The following is a 19,972-nucleotide window of genomic DNA, read 5'->3' as shown; positions in this document are numbered from 1 at the left end:
GGTATCAGACATGAATACTTTTTATTGGAGTCTATTTTATATGGTCTAGCTTTCTTTTGGCAAATTCGTATATCTAAAAGTCACCCTGCAGCTCTATACACTGAAGCCCACTTTGGTTTTATGCCAGCTTTAATGAACAAGGTTAACAATAAAAGGTTTTGAACTGGTTAGATAACAGAATTATATGTTAAGCTCACTTAGCAGAGTTAATTATTTGTCACCAAAGGGTCTTGAATGGATTTCTTTGACTCATGACACTTAGTTAATCTTTCCATACATCTGTCTATGACCCTTGGGCATTGTATCTTGAAGGGAAGCCTGAACTACTATTGTTACTTTTGTATTCATTGTCATAGTTGAAGCTTTGGTATGATCTCTGATTTAACCAGGAAAAGGCAGTAATGATCTAAGCTGGTTCCTCTGTCAAAAGTAGTTAAGCAGGTAATGAAGTTCATTTCGCTGTGCTAAAACCTCACCAAATCAGAGACTTACTTCCTATGTTTCTACATGGGATTTAACAGCATGCATTTTTGATCACAGGTGGCTGTAAGGGTTTGAAGAGTCTAAGAATAAATAGAGCACTCACAATGTGCAAGAGCACTCATAGCACAGGTGAGATCCCATGTGGAGGTGCTTAGTCTCTTCTTAAATGTGTGTTACAAACTGTACTCACAGCTTTGTCATTATCAAAGTCCTTTTGTTAATAGAACAATACTTATCACTACTTTGTTCATTGAACTAAAGATCAGCCAAGAACGGAGAGTGAAATTCTAAAGAACAGATAATGTGTTCTTTGATGGAATAATGTGCTATATTGGTAGATAAATCTGTTATTGCCCTAACTAGAAAATTTAGATCTCAGCAAAGTAATTTTCCTGTTTATTGGAAAGTCACTAACCATCTTTTTAATAAACATGCATATCTTAAAATAATTTTGGAAGTTTTTTTTTTCAACAAGTCATTCATTTTTATACCCAAGGTGTCTTCATATTCTGATTTAACTCAATGGGAGAATGTGGGTGATAGATAAATCCAGAATGTAGGATTGATTATTTCAGCATACTATCTGTGCCAGATCAGTGTGTGGCAGAATGACAGATAGTGCTGAGTGGGTCTTTTACCTTTCACATATCTTGGGTCTACTGGGTATTATACTGGTCTTTTACACTTATATTAGAACAACGTAAGAGTTGCTTGGAAGTATACCATCTACTTACAACCATCATGGCCATTATGGTACTAACTACAGCAAGGAAGCAATGTAATGAAGATTTGTTCTGACCAATTTCTTTCAGGAACACCACTGTGATTGGTAGCAAGGGGTGAAGGCAGCATTGAGGTTTCTTCTGATCATCTGCCTAGCACCAGTGGAAGTGCTCTGCATAGGGTATGTTTCTTTTCATTTGATACACAAACTCTGTGAACAAAAGCTCCTTTCTGTATAGCACTAAATAGCTTCCTCCCTCCACATCACTGGACCATCTAGTTCTGTATTTCTTATATTATGAGATAATTACCTCTCTCCTAAACAAAAATGTAATTTGAAATTCCTCACACAATACCTCTAGTTGAAAACATTAGGCAGTGGGGCTGTTTCTTTAACCCCAATGGGCACATCTACATGTGATGCAACATCACCGTAGCAACGTGCTACAGAGACATAGCATCCATGGGTGTCTACATGTGACCAGTAGCTACTTTGCTGTAGCAGTGCGCTCCCCCGTTACAGCGCACTGCTACGGCAATGTAGCGGCTAAAAATAAATGTGCGCCACACATACAGCACCTTACAGGTAGTTGCTGCAACATGCTTTAGTACTAAAACACGACGCAGTAAGAAAATCTCTGTAGGGCAACATGTAGAGACGCCCGATAAGTATTAGGATTTAATTTGGAATTTTAATCGAAATGAACATTTGTAATTATGTTTCCCCGCAAAGTTAAATTAGTTAGTAGGTTGTGCAGATTTCAAAAAGGACATCTTCACAAGGCAGACGGGTATCTTCCTTCAGCTGCTGCCATGACCTATAAGAAAGCACTCTTTTCATAGGGTGTGGATACAACATCACTATCTAGGTTTTACTTCATAATAAATATGCTCTCTAGTAAGGAATGAGCATAGTACCAGGGCTATTACAGGGCCTGACTCCAAGGAGTTGAGGAAGCCAATTTGCAGGAAACAAACACTGTACCAGGACAGAGAGAGGTAGTTAGTCATGTTAGTCTGAAGTCCAGCAGAAGGCTAGGTAAGGTGCACCTTAAAGACTAACTCAGCAGGATTAAATTCATTATGGAGCTGATCGATAATGTCTTCTATATAGTAACTTTTCCACATAGTAGAGTTATCTCTTGAAAAAAACTTACTTCCATCCTGGATTTGAATAATTTACTATACAGTTATTTATTTATTTAGCGATTACAAATCCTCAGAGCCAAGAGATAGGCTCCTTGTTAACTGAGTTCAAAGTTATTAATCTGCCTCTTAGTTTGTAGAGGGGACACTCCTCAATAACATGCAACATTGCTTGGTTACTATACAGTAAGCCTGTGTCTCATGTGTCTGCTCTATTTTACTACATGGTAAAGTCAATTTACTACACAATAACTGCATCATCTGTCAGCAACCATCGCATTTATTTAGAGTTCCTATTGTATTTTTCTACTAGCTTGGTATTGGGCAATTATAATCCCTCCACCCTACCAAATATAATTAAAAGCTAGTGAATTAACATTGTAAATATGTGTTTGTATATGAAATATGGAAATAATATGTGCACATGACATATCTCTTATGAAAGGTTTCACATTTTTGCCTTTTCATTCTGATTCAGATTTTTTTTTTTAAATATGAAATGCTTCATGAGAATAGATTTTCATACCCTGACCAGTTCAAGGCCTTATTACTTAATGAGAAAAGCAAAGCAAAATAAACTTAGAAAGGCAGCTTTTTAAAGATCTTCTTTATTAGGAGGAGGGATAGACAGTTAGCTGGACTTCCTAAAGTTTTTCTCTTGAATTCAGAAGTTTTAGGCACAAGAACTTTCTTCTTTCATTACTTATCCATGCTCAGCCTTCCTCTTACTTTTATTTATATCTTTTTTCCTTGTTGATTTTAATTAAGTTTATCCTGGGTTACTGGGGAAACAAAACTGAAGAGTTATTAAAAAAAAAAAAAAAAAGCCTCACTGGGCACTCCAAACTCATAATTTAATTTTTAATAGCTAGCAATTTAGCAAAATTATTAAAATGAATTAAACTTCTGAAAGGCATATGCAATATCCTGTTATAAAATGTACAGTGCTTCCTTGACAGTCGAGGTTCCTTTGTCTTGTATCCTGGCTTTTGTAAAAATAAATTAAACATTTCCTTTTTGGGGGAAAAGGCTTTTACAATGTTTGCTATTTATTAAGGAAATATAAGTGCATTTCCTAAAGTAATGGTGGACCTCTCAGCTAAGTAGTATATTTATTGTGTCTAGCATTCTGTTGCCGCTACTGCATTAATTTTGTGTCTTAGCTGGTTATGAAAGATGCTATTGATATTTCTAAGAAATTACAGAAAATAAAAATGATCTACTTATACCCTTTATATGCTGAGATTATATCAGCATGATTGTGTTCTGACTTTGACCAGTGTAAATTAAGGGTATGGTCCCCGATGCAGAGCTGGAAGTAAGAAGAAAATTAAACCATATTTATTTTATATAAAGTGCATACATTTTTGTTTTTGTTTATTTTAGGTGGAAGTTTATTAAACTTTTTATTATTTTGGATTTAGCATTCAGAACCAAGGTCTAGCCAGTGCTTGTTGTGAGTAAAACTGGAGGCTGACTTTTTACGTGCGTGTCTGGTTCTGAGGAACAGAAATGTGATAATGTGTATGTGTTCCAAGTGAAAATTGAGTACATCTATCTCTGAGCAAAATATCTTCCTTTGTTTTTTTGATTGCTTTGGTTTTTTAACAACTGGAGAAAATCACTGAAAAATCAATGTTACCTAAAGTGAAATTTGCTTTTCATTTTAGTGAATTAAGTCACATACTGTGGGCCAAATACTTAAATTGGTGCAAGTCAGAAGTATTCTTGCTGTACTCAGTGATGTTAGGCAGGTGCAACTGAGTAAAATTTGTGTGTGTGTGTGTGTGTGTGCGCGCGCGTGTGTGTGTGCTCACAGAAAAGGAGCTGCTTTTCTGTGAACATTAGTTCTACAGCTGCTGACATTGTGAAGCTGGTAAAAACAGTATGGATAATGTGTATAGCATTTGAAAATAGGGATATCTTTGCTGAGAAATGAAGGTAATGATGCACCCAGTGCAAACTGAACAAAATTCTATTCTCTGTTGTTCATGCAAGTATCAGCTGCCAGAGGATGTAGCAAAGGGGAGTCGGGATGTTTGAGCTTAAGTTGTCCTGTACTCATGGAGGGAAAGACCGGGATAGCAAGAAGACACACTAAATTAAAGTGGCGGAGACAAGATTAGACTCAGTACTTTAATGTATCCTCTTATGCCATTTGGAGTCAGCTCAGGGCTCCATGATGTACTTTCTGTCAGCTAATTGGTGTGATGCTTTCACTTGCTTTCGCTAAACAGACTTTTCCAAGAGTGGCTTATAGCTGGATTTGATAGTAAAACTATAGGCAGTTTACTGGTGGCCACAAGCTCCAAGCACTTAGTTGTGAGCAATACTTGAGCTTTGGTCCCGTGTTACTAATGCATATAGTAGCAATTTGGAGCATGTTGTTATTCATTTATGTATTAAATGCCAACATATGTATCCCAATGCATCTAGTAGACTAGAACCCCTGTGTGTGCAATTATGGACAGATTTTTCAGTCACAATTAGGCCTGTGAAATTAAGAAACTGAGAAACATTTTATAGGAAGCAATGGAAATAAGGTCTTTTGGCAGTATATGAAATGAGATGTTGGTACCTTCGTATCCTCAAATGTAATGTTCCCAAAAGTGAGAGGAAACATTTATGTACAGATACAGATAGATGAGATGCTTGCCTTGCTTTGAGCATATAGATGTGATTATGGTGTTGCATGTATAAATTCATGTAAAATAAAAGGTAAAAAGAGTATATTGATTTATAAGCATGTTTCAATCTAAATACTTGCTCTTGTGTCAAAGATTGGGGTATGTACAGCAGAGCTTCTTTGCCCCCGAGAAAAGTAAGTGCCCTAGAAAAATCATTACCGTTATGTGCGCGCTCCGGCTTGAAGACATTTAAAAAAAATAGTACTTTATTTAAACTCAGCTCACTCCTGGCTTGGCCAACGTCTGTATAGATTGGACACTATTGGGGCTGCTTTGGCTCTTTTATCTAATAGCTGATTGAATCGGCTTTAGCTAAAAGTGCCAAAAAGCCCCACTGAAGGTCCCAAACTATATAGATACTGCGGAGCCAGGTAGAAGTAACGTGCTGCTTCTTCCGGTTAAGCACTTTTTTTTGGATTTGTTAGGGTCTCATTCAAGACCAGATGCAGTAAGAAAGATTAGAGATTCAATTTATTGCCTTGAATAATGCAGTAAACAGAAAAAACAGTGGAGATCATTTTAGGGCTTGTAGAAAATCTTAGCTTAGGTTTAGAGGGAAATCAGGTGTACATGGCAGCAGCAGCAAAAAAAGGAGAAAGGCAGGCATATAAAATGCGAAGTACTTTTCCAGGGGGGAAAGATAGAGAGTTTGTACTTGGAATGAAGATGAGCTATATAATACAGCTAGATTTGGGATTTATGAGCAACAGTTTAAAGGCAAATAAGACCCATTTCAGGATTCATAAAATGCCTATATATAAATGCAAGATGTTCTGCAAGAACTATATAAATAAGCTCGAACCATTCACATATAAAGGAAAACGTGAAATTATGGTCTTAAATGAAATCTACATTGACAGCTATAACTGGGACGTTTACACTAAAGGATAAATAGGAAAATAAAAGGAAATAGACAATCTGCAAGAATCTGTTAGTTTCTGAGAAACAGGATTTAGCAGAGACTAGTTCACAGAAGGCTTAAATCTTGTGCATCATCAACCAAAAATGTTTATGACCCTTTTCTGTTTTTACCTTGTGTCTATGCAGCAACAGTAATTAGCTAAATCCTTCCCTGTCACAGCCTAGCAACAAGAGTTCAGGAGAGAGAGGTCTTCCCTGTGACACTGCTTTCCAATGTAATGGGACTTCAGTGGTGCCATAGCATATTTGCTGATGTGATGTTATTTTAGACCTGAAAATGATGTGTGGGGGTTGCATGTTGTGCATTGCTGTCACTGTGTTTTCCTTTTATTTCCCAGATTATATATTGCTGTGTGGTTGGTAATTTGTTTTCTGTTCCTTGTTGTCTTCCTTATTTCAGGATTGGTAGAAATTCTTATCAGGCATCTCCATTTCCCCTTTTTAATATCATTTTAGCCATCAATCTGAAAATGGTGACTGGGTAGGCAATGTGGGCCTACTGATAAGGCAATGCACTGTGGTTCAGGGAACCTATCTTAAAGTAACCAGCTGTGGAATTATGGGACAATCACTTCACTTCTGTGTACCTATGTTTTCTCTCCCAGCTTATGCCTGGATTGTCTATTTAGACCATAAAGTAAAAGGACTGTCTCTCAGGATGCGTTTGCACACTGTCTAGCACAAAAGTGTCTTAGTTCAAGTGTCTAAATGTAGCCATAATACAAAACATAATCAAATTCAGTCCTTTTTCCCCTGTCAGCTGCCTGTTCTTCATCTCTTGAAAATCCTAACGCACCTGTTCTTGTGGTTTTGGGGTGCAATAACTCTGTCATTCTTTCCGGTGGTTTTTAATCTAATATTGCTGGCTGGTTGGTTTCCTTTTCTATTCTAAAATTTTCCTTTTCTCCCTAGCTTTTCTCTGATACCACCTCACTCTGAACTGCTCTTTTCTCTCTATCAGTTCTACAATCTTTTCCTTTCCCCCTGCCATTCGCTGCTGCATTTTCTGTTTGTGCCTCCTTGGTATTATTTTCTGGATTCAAATATGGCCAGATTTTTGCCTTCCAGACAGCAAATTAGCAGTTCTAGGAATCCTAGCATCTAAAAGACTGATGCGTACCAAAATGCTGGTTTAAGCTAAAATGAAGAAGGACAGTGAATGAGCTAGAGGTGCATAATTCCAACCTTCATTTCACATTGACAGTAAGGAATCAGATGTTTGTATTTGCATTTGATTTAACATTTTTTGGTTTAAGGGGACAGCTGCATAACTTGCATCTATTTGGAATAGAAATCCCTTTCTCTCACCAAATAGTGAAGGTATTCAAATTTGCAATTTAACTTTGGCCTCAAATTCATATTTTTATATGGATGTTGAACATATGGAGTCTCAATTTAATAACCATAATTTATTCTAAACTTTCCAAATAAACTGTCAAACAAAAGGCTCTTGGAGTTATACTTGAGACAACTGCCACAAGGTATTTATGAAAGTAAGGGTGAAGAGACATTATAGACTGAAGTTGATGTTTCAGAGGGCAAAATAGCCATATGAATGATATGCAATAGGTCAGCTTGTCAGAAATGACAATTGGACTGTGAAATGATGGAACATCTAAAAAAAAAAGAGAAAAGGGCCTGAGTGGTTGTAATGGAAGATTAACTATCCAAGCAGAGACTGGAAAATATTAAGTGGAGGAAATAAGACTGGGGGTATATTTGTGGATGTGGTACTCAATTGATTTTTAGTTGAACATGTGCATCAGCTGAAAGGGAAGGAAATAATAATAGCTGACATTAAGTAATACATTTAAAGACGTACACTTAAATAACCTTCTACCACAAATGGACAGAGGCAAGGAAATTCAAAGAGAAGTCTGATTATTTTTTCTTAACTTGCACAGTTGGAAAGGCTCAAGCAGCAAATCATAACAATTGTAAATAAAGTAACGATGAATGAGCAGATGCATTATTTAGATGCATAAGTGGCAGGAGAGAGGCAAAATGTAGAGGCAAGAGGAAAGGAATGCTAGTGATTGCTGGCCCAAATATCCCCTTTTGCAGAAAATCAGTGGAGTGGAATATTTACTTAAAAGCAAAGATCCTCCAGTGTATCAACCTCTTGTTGAAGGAAGAATGGTGGCCTCAAGGAAGGGACAGGACCTATTTTTAAAATAGCTGGGATTCATGGACAGGTCACATTGCATTATAGGTCAGAATACCTGTAGTGATCACCAGGGATCCTGGTTTTCTCTGACTGAAAACAATCCCCAATTTTTGGTTAAAAAAAAAAAAGTAACCTCAAATCCACGTTTCTGTGATTAAAATGAAATACCACTATATATATAAGGATGTCTCTTTATATATATATGTGTGTGTGTGTGTGTGTGTATATATGTGTGTGCGCACACGCACGTATATATATAATGTGTGTGTGTGTATATATACGCACAAATATGTGTGTGTGTCTCTAGATAGAGATATAAAAACATATATATAGACACACACACACACACACACACACACACACACACACACACACATATATATACATACATACATACATACATACACATATATATATATATATATAGTGGTGTTTCATTTTTCATTTTTTTAATTTCATTTTTTATTTTATTTTTTTAAGCTAAAAATTGGGGATTGTTTTCAATCAGAGAAAACCAGGATCCCTGGTGATCACCAGTTTAAAAAGCACTGACATACATAAATGGGAACTAAACAACAAACTATAATTATGAAGCAGTAGGCAAGCTCTGTAGATCTTTTCCCTCTTACTAACTAGCTGCTCCCAAATTGAGGTACTATCACCCAATTCCTAACTCTTCTAAATTAGGAGGCATCTGTAAATTATAACTTTTATCACTACAACATCAATAAGATGCTCAGAATAAAAACCTTGCCACTGACTGTCTACCTCTCCTCCCTAGCACTACATGTCAGTTACCATCACCAGATCCTGTGTAAAGGCTATTCATTCCTCTGTAGCGTGGGCTTTAGTAATGGCCAGGTATTATATTAGCAGATACACGAGTCGTAGAAGCAATGCTAACAAAGTGCAATTGAAATGTGTTGGCCACCGTGTCTGAATACCTGATGCAAGACTACCCAAGAAGGCATGCTGTGGTGAGATGAAGTTTAGTAAACATTTTTGTGGAGGTCAGCTTAAGAGATATATGGATTGGCTAAAGTCTAACTTAAAAATGGTGGTAATTTCATAGACACATGGAAGCATGATATGTATAACAACAATAACAGAAAGTGGTGAAAGTTTATTTATGATGATCTACGTACATTTGGAATATCTCGTATCCAGCTAGCTGAAGAAGCAAAAACCTAAAAAAAAAACCTAGCAAAGGACAACCTTCAACAAGATAAATCTGATATTTATTGTCCCATGTGTGGAGAAGTATTCCTTGTAAAAACTAGATTCTGTAGCTGCATGGCAACTTCTCAAAATTAATGCAGAGAAAAAAATGTTGGCTGTCATCAGTAATGATTGGCAGCTACTAATGCTGGCCCAAGCAGGAAGAATCACTGTAGCAGTTCACCAGAAAGGTCTAAGGTTAGACCCTCAATTGGTATGAATCAGTGTAACTCAAATGAGTTAAAGAAGCTACACCTATTTACAGTTACCCATGTTAGGAGCTGCCCCACAGCCTACAGAGGCAAGGGATGAAGTGGTGCATGGGGCTGCTCCCACAGTTGCCCCTCCCCAACTTAGTTACATTACTGATTTTAGCCCCAATAGTCAGCCTAGATGTAGCTGGATAGGACTAATTAAGTCTCTGTCTGCTCTTAGACCTTCTGGGATAGTGTGAGGTTTTCATACCCCATCACAAGCAAAAAAGATCATTAAATTCCACTTCCATCCTAAGCACCTGACTACAAAATATCATAGAATAAAAACCTAGGTACAAACATGTTAACTACAGGAATCAATAGACAGAGCAGAGCACTCACACTAAGGCTAAACTAATTCAGATACTTAGACCTGAGCTCAACTTATCTAAACTAAGATGTACCCTTAAAGTCCGGGGTGTTTATAAGAGAGATTGTACTATTTTGTGCTTCCATACCTACAAGCATATTGTGGGCAATATTACAAATAAGGGCCTTGTTACTTTTGTACTGTGAGCCACAAAAATGTAGATTGGTGTTAGTGCTGTCTTGAGTTTGAAGCAGTCATACTTTAGGTTAGCAGGAGCCTGGAGGACCAATAGGTAAGAATACCCCTACCCCACATACCAGGTTTCCTTCCTGGCTCCTGCCCCCAGGGTTCCCCTGATTCACCCACATCCCTGGTCTCCACTGCCCCCTGCATCCCTGAGGCTCCTCCTACTTATTTATGGCTGCTCGTGCTCTCTGTCCTAGGGGATCAGGCAGGGAAGCGTTAACATGCTTGCCTAACCCCTGCTGCTTGTATTGTCAGGCTGCTGCTCTTCTCCAGGCTGAACCTGGCCCAGAGAGCAGCAGCAATGGCAGTGGCAGTGGCTGGGCAGGCCAGTTAACCCTTCTCTGCCTGTCCCCCAGGACAGACGGCATGGGCAGCCACAAGTGGGAGTGGGGAAAGAGGATCAGTGAGTGAGGATTTGGGGTGCTGGGGGCAGGGAGGGTGGGCCCAATTTGGGCCAGCAGGGGAAGGCGGTGGATAAGATGTATACACTAAGGTATAGCCTAAAGTGGGTGCCCTGGAGTGGTGTAAGTTTGAGCCATCTAACAAGTGCTTAAAACTAGTTTCAGGTGTGGACAATCCAGGTGTTAAGAGCTTCAAGAGCTGCCCAGTATTACCATGTAACAATGCCCTAACTTAATTACAATAGATTTCTCAATTCTTTTAATGTGATTCCCTATATGAATTAACTTGAAAAAAGCTCATTCTGACAGTGGCTTCTTCTGTTTCAACAACCCTGGCTGAAGTTTAGGAAATACCTAAGTGTAATATAATTACTTATGACTGACCAGTAGGAATTTATGTAAATAGGTTCAACCAGGTCACAGTCTAATAGTCCCACAGCACTCACCATAGCTTGGTGCAGGGCGAGTTGAGAGTGATTTTGGTTGCCCAGAAAATCCCAAGTTAATAATGTAAAATGTGTCCCTTACATACCATTCTGTTCAAATTCACACATATGTACTAATGATATAAATGTGGTAGAGTAAACATTATTAATGATTAAGTGGAATGGAATCACCTTGAATTATTCAAACAATATATGAAAATAAATGGTAAAAAATGACAACAGTAAATATGTTCAAATTTGAATCATGAAATTAAAAATAACCTTTAAGACTTAACTAAGTAAATTCAGCTACAAAATACTAATAACCTATAAAAGGACAAAGATGTGTTATGTAGGTTAGATTAGGTATTTCTTTTGTGTGTCTTTATAAACAACTGTTTTTCTTCCTCCCTTCCTTATATCAGATCCACAGGAACAGCAAAAAAAACAAGGATAGAAGAGAAATAATGAAATGATTATACACAATAGAACTTTGTATATTTGCAAGCATGAGAAAAAAGAAAAATGTTTTCCTCCTCCTACTCTCTTTCAGTGCCAGCAATCTTAAGTGTTACTAGTAACGATAGTAGTAAAGAAAAAAATAGGAGCATTATTTTTAACTTGACATTCTCCCTTTAAACTCAGTACAAACTGGCATTGGAGCATACTGCAGAGGTATCTTCCTCATCTATGAAACTGTATTTTCACCGCCATCATCACAGCTTTCAAAGAAAATATGGAACTGATCATTTGCTATGGATAACATGAAGCTTAAATTTTCTACTACTTTCTTTATTTACTTCCCATACAGTTTTTATGCCTGGCCTGGATGTGAGGTTAATGACTGCCTATACACATGTTGGGTTGCATTCTGATCAGAATGCAGCAGACACGACTTGATTAATCGAGTCTGCTCTGCATTCCAGTTAGAACGCTGCAGCTTGACCTCACCATCATGTGTAGAAGCCCTGACGGGTTTAAAAATAGCCATTGGAGTGCTTTATCTAAACCTCCTTGAATATGGTTTAGATAAAGCTTCCCATGGCCATTTTTAAACATGAAGGGTCTTAATGCACATGATGGTGAGACATTTTAATTATAAGGTCTGTCTAATTACAGAGCATGATTGGATTAGCAGTTGATGAACAGCCACACCAAACTATAAATGCACTTGCTTGCTCCCTGCACACTTTCAGAATCCTTACCTCAAGATTTTTAATCCAGCTCAGGAGCTTTATGAGGCAACATTTGAGCTATATCTTGAGCTAAAATTACAATGAAGACAAGCCTTTAGAAAGCACAAAACAGATGGCACGGAGGGAAAGTGAGTAACAAAGAGGCAAAGCATCCAGGTCATGCGTACCTATCTCCTGCTAATGTGTATTCTTAATAAAACTGTTTTTAGAACTGTACAGACAGACATCCCCAGGTACTAACAGTCCATCATCAAAGTTAATCAGAGGCATCATGTTGGAATTTCGTTTTATTTTCATACCTTGGCTGAGATTTTAAAATCTAATTAGACATAATACATATCCTTGTTTATTGCCTTAAGATTTCCTGAAGCTGTCATGAGTTAATTAAGTGAAAAACAGAATTTTCTACTCTGTAATGAAGTGTAGTGGAACATTACGTGCGGTTTATTCCTCTTTACAAGTGTTACTTTTGCTGATTTGGAGAATTCAAAGCTTCAAATAATGTAAGCACCTAAGTAGACCTCTTCAAGAACTGTTCACTTCGTTTATTTCTTTACTTGGAATAACAAATACATTCTAGTTTAGCAAATTTACACTACAGAACCAAAAAACCTCATTAAAAAAAAAAGATTTGGAGTTTTATTTGCTTAATACTTCAATGCGAACATGTTAGGGGGAGGAGATATTAGTCAAAAGTTTATTATCTTAAATTTGCTTCTTGAAAATAAATAATGTTGACCTCTAGACGATTTAATTCATATCATGCCTTTTTCAGGACACTCAGTTGGCATAATGCTGTCCAGCACAGTTATATGAATCACATTTACTCAATGGAATACAGGGTATATTTTCGAACACAGTAACAGAAAAAAATACAACATAAGTAATAGGAATTGAAATATAGGTGATGTGGATTATAGCTGTGGGAAGATGTCCACATGAAGGAAGCAAAAAGTTTGTTTAGTTTAGAGATGAGATGAAGAACAGTCAACTTAATAACAGGATAATGAATGGCATAGAACAAGTACTTTGGGTACCATTTCCACCTGTTCTAATCACATAAGAAACAGGCAAAAAAATCTTGTTGGGGTCAACTAAAGGTTCTAGACACCTGTAAGAATACAGAGAATAGGTATATAAAACAGGAAATATAAATGTTTTGATGGGACATAACCCCTTATTTTATTATACAAGCTAATCAGTATCTCTGGTAAATCAGAAGGAAACTTCTCTTCAGCTCTGATTATTATGTAATGGTCCACTAAAGGATTTCTTTATATTCACCTTTGTCTTCACCTTCATCTGATGGTTGTGGTTTTGGATGCTGTTAGAGAGAATACTAGAAGAACTGTGTCCATGTTCCTTTATTAGACGTAACTTTTTTTATGAAAAGGCTTTTGAACTCTGTACAGAATTAATTCTTTGCTTAGCAATTACATTTACCTTGTGTCCATGCTACTCACTAAGAATGTAGCTAAGCCCACTTTTTATTTCTCTTCGCTAATGTCCATTTCATAACAACAATAATAGACTCCAGGCAAAGCATTTCTAAGGGATTAATTTACTATATGACTTAGGTGGTTAAAGTCAGTCTGCCATTTGCCTTATGCCTCACACAGCATAGCCCAGATTTAAAGTAATCCCCTGAAAATGCTCTGTCTTACTGTTTTCTAACAGCATACCAGAGGGCCATGTAACCCAAATGAAACTTAGAATAAGCAGAAATTCTATTATTAACTTAAATGGAAAAGTATGTTACATTCTGGCTATGATGGGCATTATATTTCTGCATTAGATCTTGGGGAAAAACAATATGGAACCACTAGAGCAGAAGTAACAAATGCCATCTGTTATATAAAATGACTTATCTACCTCAGGATATATCTGTCTAAAATTCCTCCAAGAGTTCATACTCCATTAATATCTATTATTTTAAAGTCATTTTGTGAAGTAAACCCCAAGATAAAGCTGCCTGATATGCAGGTCTAAGTTCCTCTGTGTCCTTGATTGTCACTGCACAATGTTAACCGTATTTTCAGTAGGAACTCCATTGAGATGCAGAGTATATTTTACATATAATTGTTGAATATCGTTCCTGCCCTCCAGCTATGGTACCTTATCTAAATATTCTCTAGTATTCAGTCAAGTGTGTTTGCTTCATGTAGAGTCTGTGGGGAACAAATATAATAAAATGGATAAAGAAGAACATAGGTGGAATCTCTGTGGAAGGCGTTACATGCTGAGGTAAAAGAATTATGTTGTTCAATCAACCAAAATTTAAGGTTATAAGTAGAGTAATTGTGATACTCCCGGGGGTGTTAGTGGCTTTGTGTTTCAGTGTAAAGGTTACAGTTACTGTTTCTAGCTGACAAAAAGTAAAGCCCAAAGCACACGTATGCAGAATGTCCCACCTGGACTTGTCTACACTGGCCATAGAATCTCGTTCTTCGTAACCAGGCCGTAACGAAGTCTGAGCATGCTGTAACAAAGGCAGCTGGCTTGTGTGGACATGACTTCTCTTTATACTACTAAGCCAACCAGGTGGCAAGCATATTTGTGCATTCCCCTTTACCAAATGGATGATGCACATATCCGTGTAGTGTGGGAAAAGCATGGGCACCATAAAATGCTTGGAGGACATGTATGCACAACTAGTATGTACAACCAGTGGCAGTAGCAGGGAGTAATGCTCTATTGAGCACAGGTACAGCAGTTTGGGCAGAGGAAGCAGCCTACCTTGCAGGAGAAAGAAAATAATTGTGTACTGGATCTGTTACAGGCAGAGATTAATGCCATGGTTGGTCAAAGCTAGTTTAATAATTGGGAGCCAACCATGCTACTTCTTGCTCTTACAATTTCCAGTTAAATATTATAGCATTGATAGAGCCTCCCAGAAGTTAGAGAACAATTAAACCAAAAGCTAGAAATGATGTGTAAGCAACCTTATATTTCTATGAAACTTACTGACTTCAAATACTTATGATTTCTTCATAAGGAATAAGCAACAGCTGCCTAAATTTAATATTAATAGGGGCTTATTGCAAATAATTAGGGCATTGTTTTTAAACTTGAGGCCTAGTACCATGCTTAAACACCTATATGGAGAAATGAAGATATGCTCGATTTCTGTCAATGCAAATGCTCAGCAGTTCCAAACCTAAACTACTTTCATTTAGGCATTAAATTTTGTGCACCAATGCTTGAAATTTTTAAACTGAAAGTCTTTAAGAGTTGGATCAGTCAATTTGCTAAATCATCAAATTTTAGGACAGTATCTTGCCTTGGGCATATACATTTTCATCCAATTAAAAAAACATCATGGTGCAATTTAATAAGCAATCAAACACAATGATAATGATGAAGGACACCATATGTCCTCAGTACCTAGGAACATAAGAGAACATTAAGAATGATTTAATCTATGAGAAATCTGTGCTTGAACTGGGATCATGAGGGTGGACAGATTACATTCCACCAATTCTTTTTGCTGATGTTGGAGAAAACAATTCTTAAAAAGGTACAAATGATCACTTTTTTTTCTAACTAAGTTTCTGTGGATAAGTCTTGCTAAACAAAAGTGTATGTTACACTAACACTGGATAAAATCCAAGAATCTTTCTCATCACAGTAGCTGTCTCAAGGAAATCCCAGATTGCTGGAATACCTTAACTGAATTTAGCAGAATTAAACCATATTGCTTTATAATTAAAGCTGGCCAGAGTATTTTTGACAAAATACATTGTTCTGCAAAATATTTCAGTTTTAGATGAAGACTTTATCAAAAAGGTTATTTATATTCAGGCTGAGGTGGGCCACATTCCCTAGCCCACTGTCCAGCAGGTAATCCCCTATACAGAACCCGGATAGGCAAAGCTTTGGTTGGGATGATCTAGTTGGGGATGGTCTTCCTTTCAGCTGGAGGTTCAGTTAGATGATTTCCTGAGGTTCCTTCCAACCCTTTTTATGATTCTATGATTCTAAGTGTTTGCTCTTCTTGAATCAGTTATCTAGGTGGATTTTTTTTTTTTTTTACCTGAACAAGCTGAACAGGACTAGCACCTGGTTAAATCAATACCTGAGTGATCAGAATGGACATCTCCTCCTTCACCCCACAACAGCCCCAACATTTTTTTAGCTGACATTTTCACCCAGATCCATTTCCAGGAAAACATTTTTAAGAAATTGCTTTTCATTCCAATCCAGATTGAAACAAATTTTGAAACTCACAGAAGTTTTTGTGAGTTATCTTTCTCTAATCAGCTCTATTTAAATTGCTCTGTAAGAAAAAAAAATCAATGCATATGTAACTTATAAAGAACATCTACATTTCAGTCCAGATCACCCCAAAATCCAGAAGAGATTAAATGGAAATTCTTGGAAAGATCAATAGAAACAGGAACACACTTCCTGGAGGCACTTGGAGGATGCCAATACTGCTACAGGCATCAGTTAACTGTTTCTTAAACATATTTTCTGTTATCTACAAGTAAAGCTAGTTGTTTCTCCCCATTTACCCCTAGCCCTGGTTTCAGTCATAGATTTCATAGACATTAGAGCTGGAAGGGATCTCATAAGATCATTGGGTCCAGCCCCCTGCCCGTGGGGCAGGAAGTTAGCTAGGGCCAAAGGATTCCAGCAAGATAAATATCAAACTGTTTCTTGAAAGTGTCCAGAGTAGGTGCTTGCACCACCTCTGGGGGGAGTCTGTTCCTGATGCACACCCCTTATGTACTTATAGGCTGCCACCAAGTCACTTCTGAGCCTGTGCTTCTCCCAGCTGAAGAGTCCTGTAGCTTGCAGCCTCTCTTCGTAAGACCTGTTCTCATGCCATCTGATCATGCATGTGGCTCTCCTCTGGACTCTTTCAAGCTTCTCCACGTCCTTCCTAAATTGTGGAGCCCAGAATTGGATGCAGTACTCCAGCTGTGGCCTCACCAAGGCCAAGTACAGCGTGAGCATGACATCCTGGGTCTTGCTTGAGATGCGTTGGTAGATGCAAACCAGAGTTTTGTTTGCTTTGCCAGCTGTGGCATCACATTTGTGGCTCATTCATCTCTATTTAATGCCATCAGGTTTTCATCCACCCAACTTGCAAGCCTATCGAGGTCAGCCTGGATCACCAGTCTATCCTCAAGTATGGAGACTCTTCCCCAAAGTTTGGTGTCATCAGCGAAGTTGGCCAGTCTACTTTTGACACCAGTATTCAGATCATTTATGAAGACATTAAAGAGTACAGGTTCAAGAACAGAGCCTTGGGGGACATCACTAGTCAGTGCCATGTTGCTTCAGTTTCGTCTACTACCAGTCTCTGGGTCCTACCTTACAGCCAGTTCTCCAGCCATCGGACTGTGGAGTAGTCAAGGCCGCAGTTGCCCAATTTTTCCATGAGGACATCATGGGATCACCAGGTCAAAGGCTTTTTTAAAGTCCAAATATATGACATCAACCTCTTCCCTCTTGTCCAGGTGATACATCACCTGATCATAGAAGGAAATGAGATTAATCAGTCAAGAGCTACCCTCAACAAACCCATGTTGGCTATCCCTCAGAATGTTGCCTTCTGTTAGCCTGTCAAGAATGGTTTCTTTGATAATTTTTCCCAAAATCTTCCCAGGGATTGAGGTCAGACTGATTGGCCTGTAGTTTCCTGGGTCGTCTTTCCTCCCTTTCTTGAAGATGGGCACCACATTGGTCCTCTTCCAATCTGTAGGTACTTCACCCGAGCACCACAAGTTCTCAAATTCCCTCACCAATGGCTGTGCTGTGATGTCTGCCAGTTCCTTTAGCACTCACGGGTGCAACTTATCCAGACCAGCTGATTTGTAGGGGTCCAGCCTCTCAAGATGCTCCCTCACAAGATCCACGCCAGTGGTAGGCATATATTCATCTTCACACCGGTCATCCCGCATCACGTTAGGCAGGGTGGTCCCTTTGGGCTGGTGAAAAACTGATGCAAAGTATTCATTAAGCAGATTGGCTTTTTCCTATGTGTTGGTAGTCAGCTGCCCCAGCTGGTTTAGCAGGGGTACAAAATTGCCCTTGTTTTTCTTTTGACCCGCCCATATCTGAAGAAAGACTTTTTATTGTCCTTGATTCATGTAGCCAGATGGAGTTCAGTTGCAGTGTTGACTTTTCTAGTTCACTCCCTGCAGGTGTGGGCCAGTGCAGTATATTCCTCCTTAGTGGTGTTTCCTGTCCTTCATCCATTATATGCCTCTCTTTTTAGACATAAGAGGTCCATGAGTTGCCTGTTGAACCAAAGGGGTTGTTGAGTCCTTTTACCACCTTTCCTGCAGGTGGGGATGGACTCCCTTTGTGCTTCTAGGATTGCTTCCTTGAGGAGCAACCACTCATCATGAACTCCCCTTCCTGTAAAATCATGGCCTCTCAGGGCCTCAAGAACAAGCCTCCTGAGCTTATGATAGTCAGCTTTCCTAAAGTCAAGGACTACTGCATTGCTGGCTGACTTGCCAGCTTTGCAATGGATAGTGAAAATGATCAACTTGTGGTAACTGTCACCAGCTTCCCTTAAATTCTTAGGTTGCTGATTGAATTGTCCCCTTTGGCCAGTACCTGGTCCAGCAGTGCCTTGCCTCTTGTCAGCCCATAAACTTCTTGGGATAGGTAGAGCTCATCCATGCATGTAAGGAAGCTTTGTGACTGATCGGATTTGGCTATGTGCTCATCCCATGAGATGAGCAGGTATTTGAAGTCTAATATGATGACCATGCAGCGATAGCATGCAGCCACGGCCAGTTCCCTGATGAATTCTTGGTCAAGCACTTGTTCCTGGTTTGAGGGTCTGTAGTAAACTCCTACCATTGTATCCCCTTCACTATGTTCCCCTCATATTCTAACCCAGAGGGTCTCCAGTCGTCTTCCTTGGGTGCCAATTTCAGCTTGTAGGGACGTGTATCTCTCCTTCACATAGAGAGCTACACCCTCGACCCTTTTTTCAGCATGGTCTCTCCTGTATAGGGTATAGCCATTTATACAAGTTGTCCAGCCATAGGAAGAGTCCCACCAAAGTTCTTTCCACACACAGTCCCACCTGGGCAGGCTGGGCCTCCTCATAGGTGGGGCAGGAGGGAACTGAGCCCATAATTTATAAACCAAGGTATGATCCAGGGTTTTCTTTGTGGCTTTAAACAAAACATTTCAAAACCATTCAGAAATATTTAATGAACTTATAAGAATCTTAATATGCAAACTGAAAGAAAAAAAAATTATTCATGTGGTAAAACCCTCTAAAAAGATTATTAATGAGTTCATAGCCAATTTTTTTATAACTCTGGAATTATAATCTAGTCCCAGTGTCCAGAAGATTGAAGTCATGTACTGTACTTAGTAGTTACATGACACTTTTTAATAAAAGCCATCCATACACATGGGCTAGTTGCACACATTTGGAGAGGTTAGTTCACCCAGGTGTGGACTCTACAGTTAGAATGACCTAGCTAGGGGTCTAAGTGTGAACTGTATAGAAGTTCAGGAAGTTTAGATTGGTCTAAAAATGGAAAACCCAATCTAAATTAAGTGTATTTCCAAGGTAGTCCAACTTAGATTGGGTCCAGTGAGACTGATCTGACTGAATTTTTGTACAGTTCCCAGCACAGCCCCAGGGCTGGGAAGGTCCAGCAGCTGGTTCCGGCCTTGGGACTGCACTTTTTCTAAACCTCCCAACCCCCAGCACGAGGTTATTTTTAGTCTTTCACCCTTCCTGAAGCATACAACTCCCCCCTCCACAGATGAGCTAGCCCCACCTCAAGACTGCCAACTCCCCCCCCCCCCCACC

General features: G+C 38.7%; 1 protein-coding gene across 1 annotated transcript in view; it reads left to right on the top strand.

The window, feature by feature from the left end:
- The first annotated feature begins 536 nt into the window (after nt 1-536).
- The window catches only part of CNTN5 (contactin 5), a 923,854-nt gene continuing 904,418 nt past the window's right edge, over nt 537-19,972 (top strand). The window contains exons 1-2 of the mRNA XM_006027993.1: nt 537-612; nt 1,296-1,387. The gene's annotated coding sequence lies outside the window, so the exon portion shown is untranslated. The remainder of the gene's footprint in view (nt 613-1,295; nt 1,388-19,972) is intronic.

This window comes from Alligator sinensis, unplaced genomic scaffold (genome assembly GCF_000455745.1).
Source record: "Alligator sinensis unplaced genomic scaffold, ASM45574v1 scaffold18_2, whole genome shotgun sequence".
NCBI lineage: Eukaryota > Metazoa > Chordata > Crocodylia > Alligatoridae > Alligator > Alligator sinensis.
This window is presented reverse-complemented; position numbering and strand designations above follow the sequence as displayed.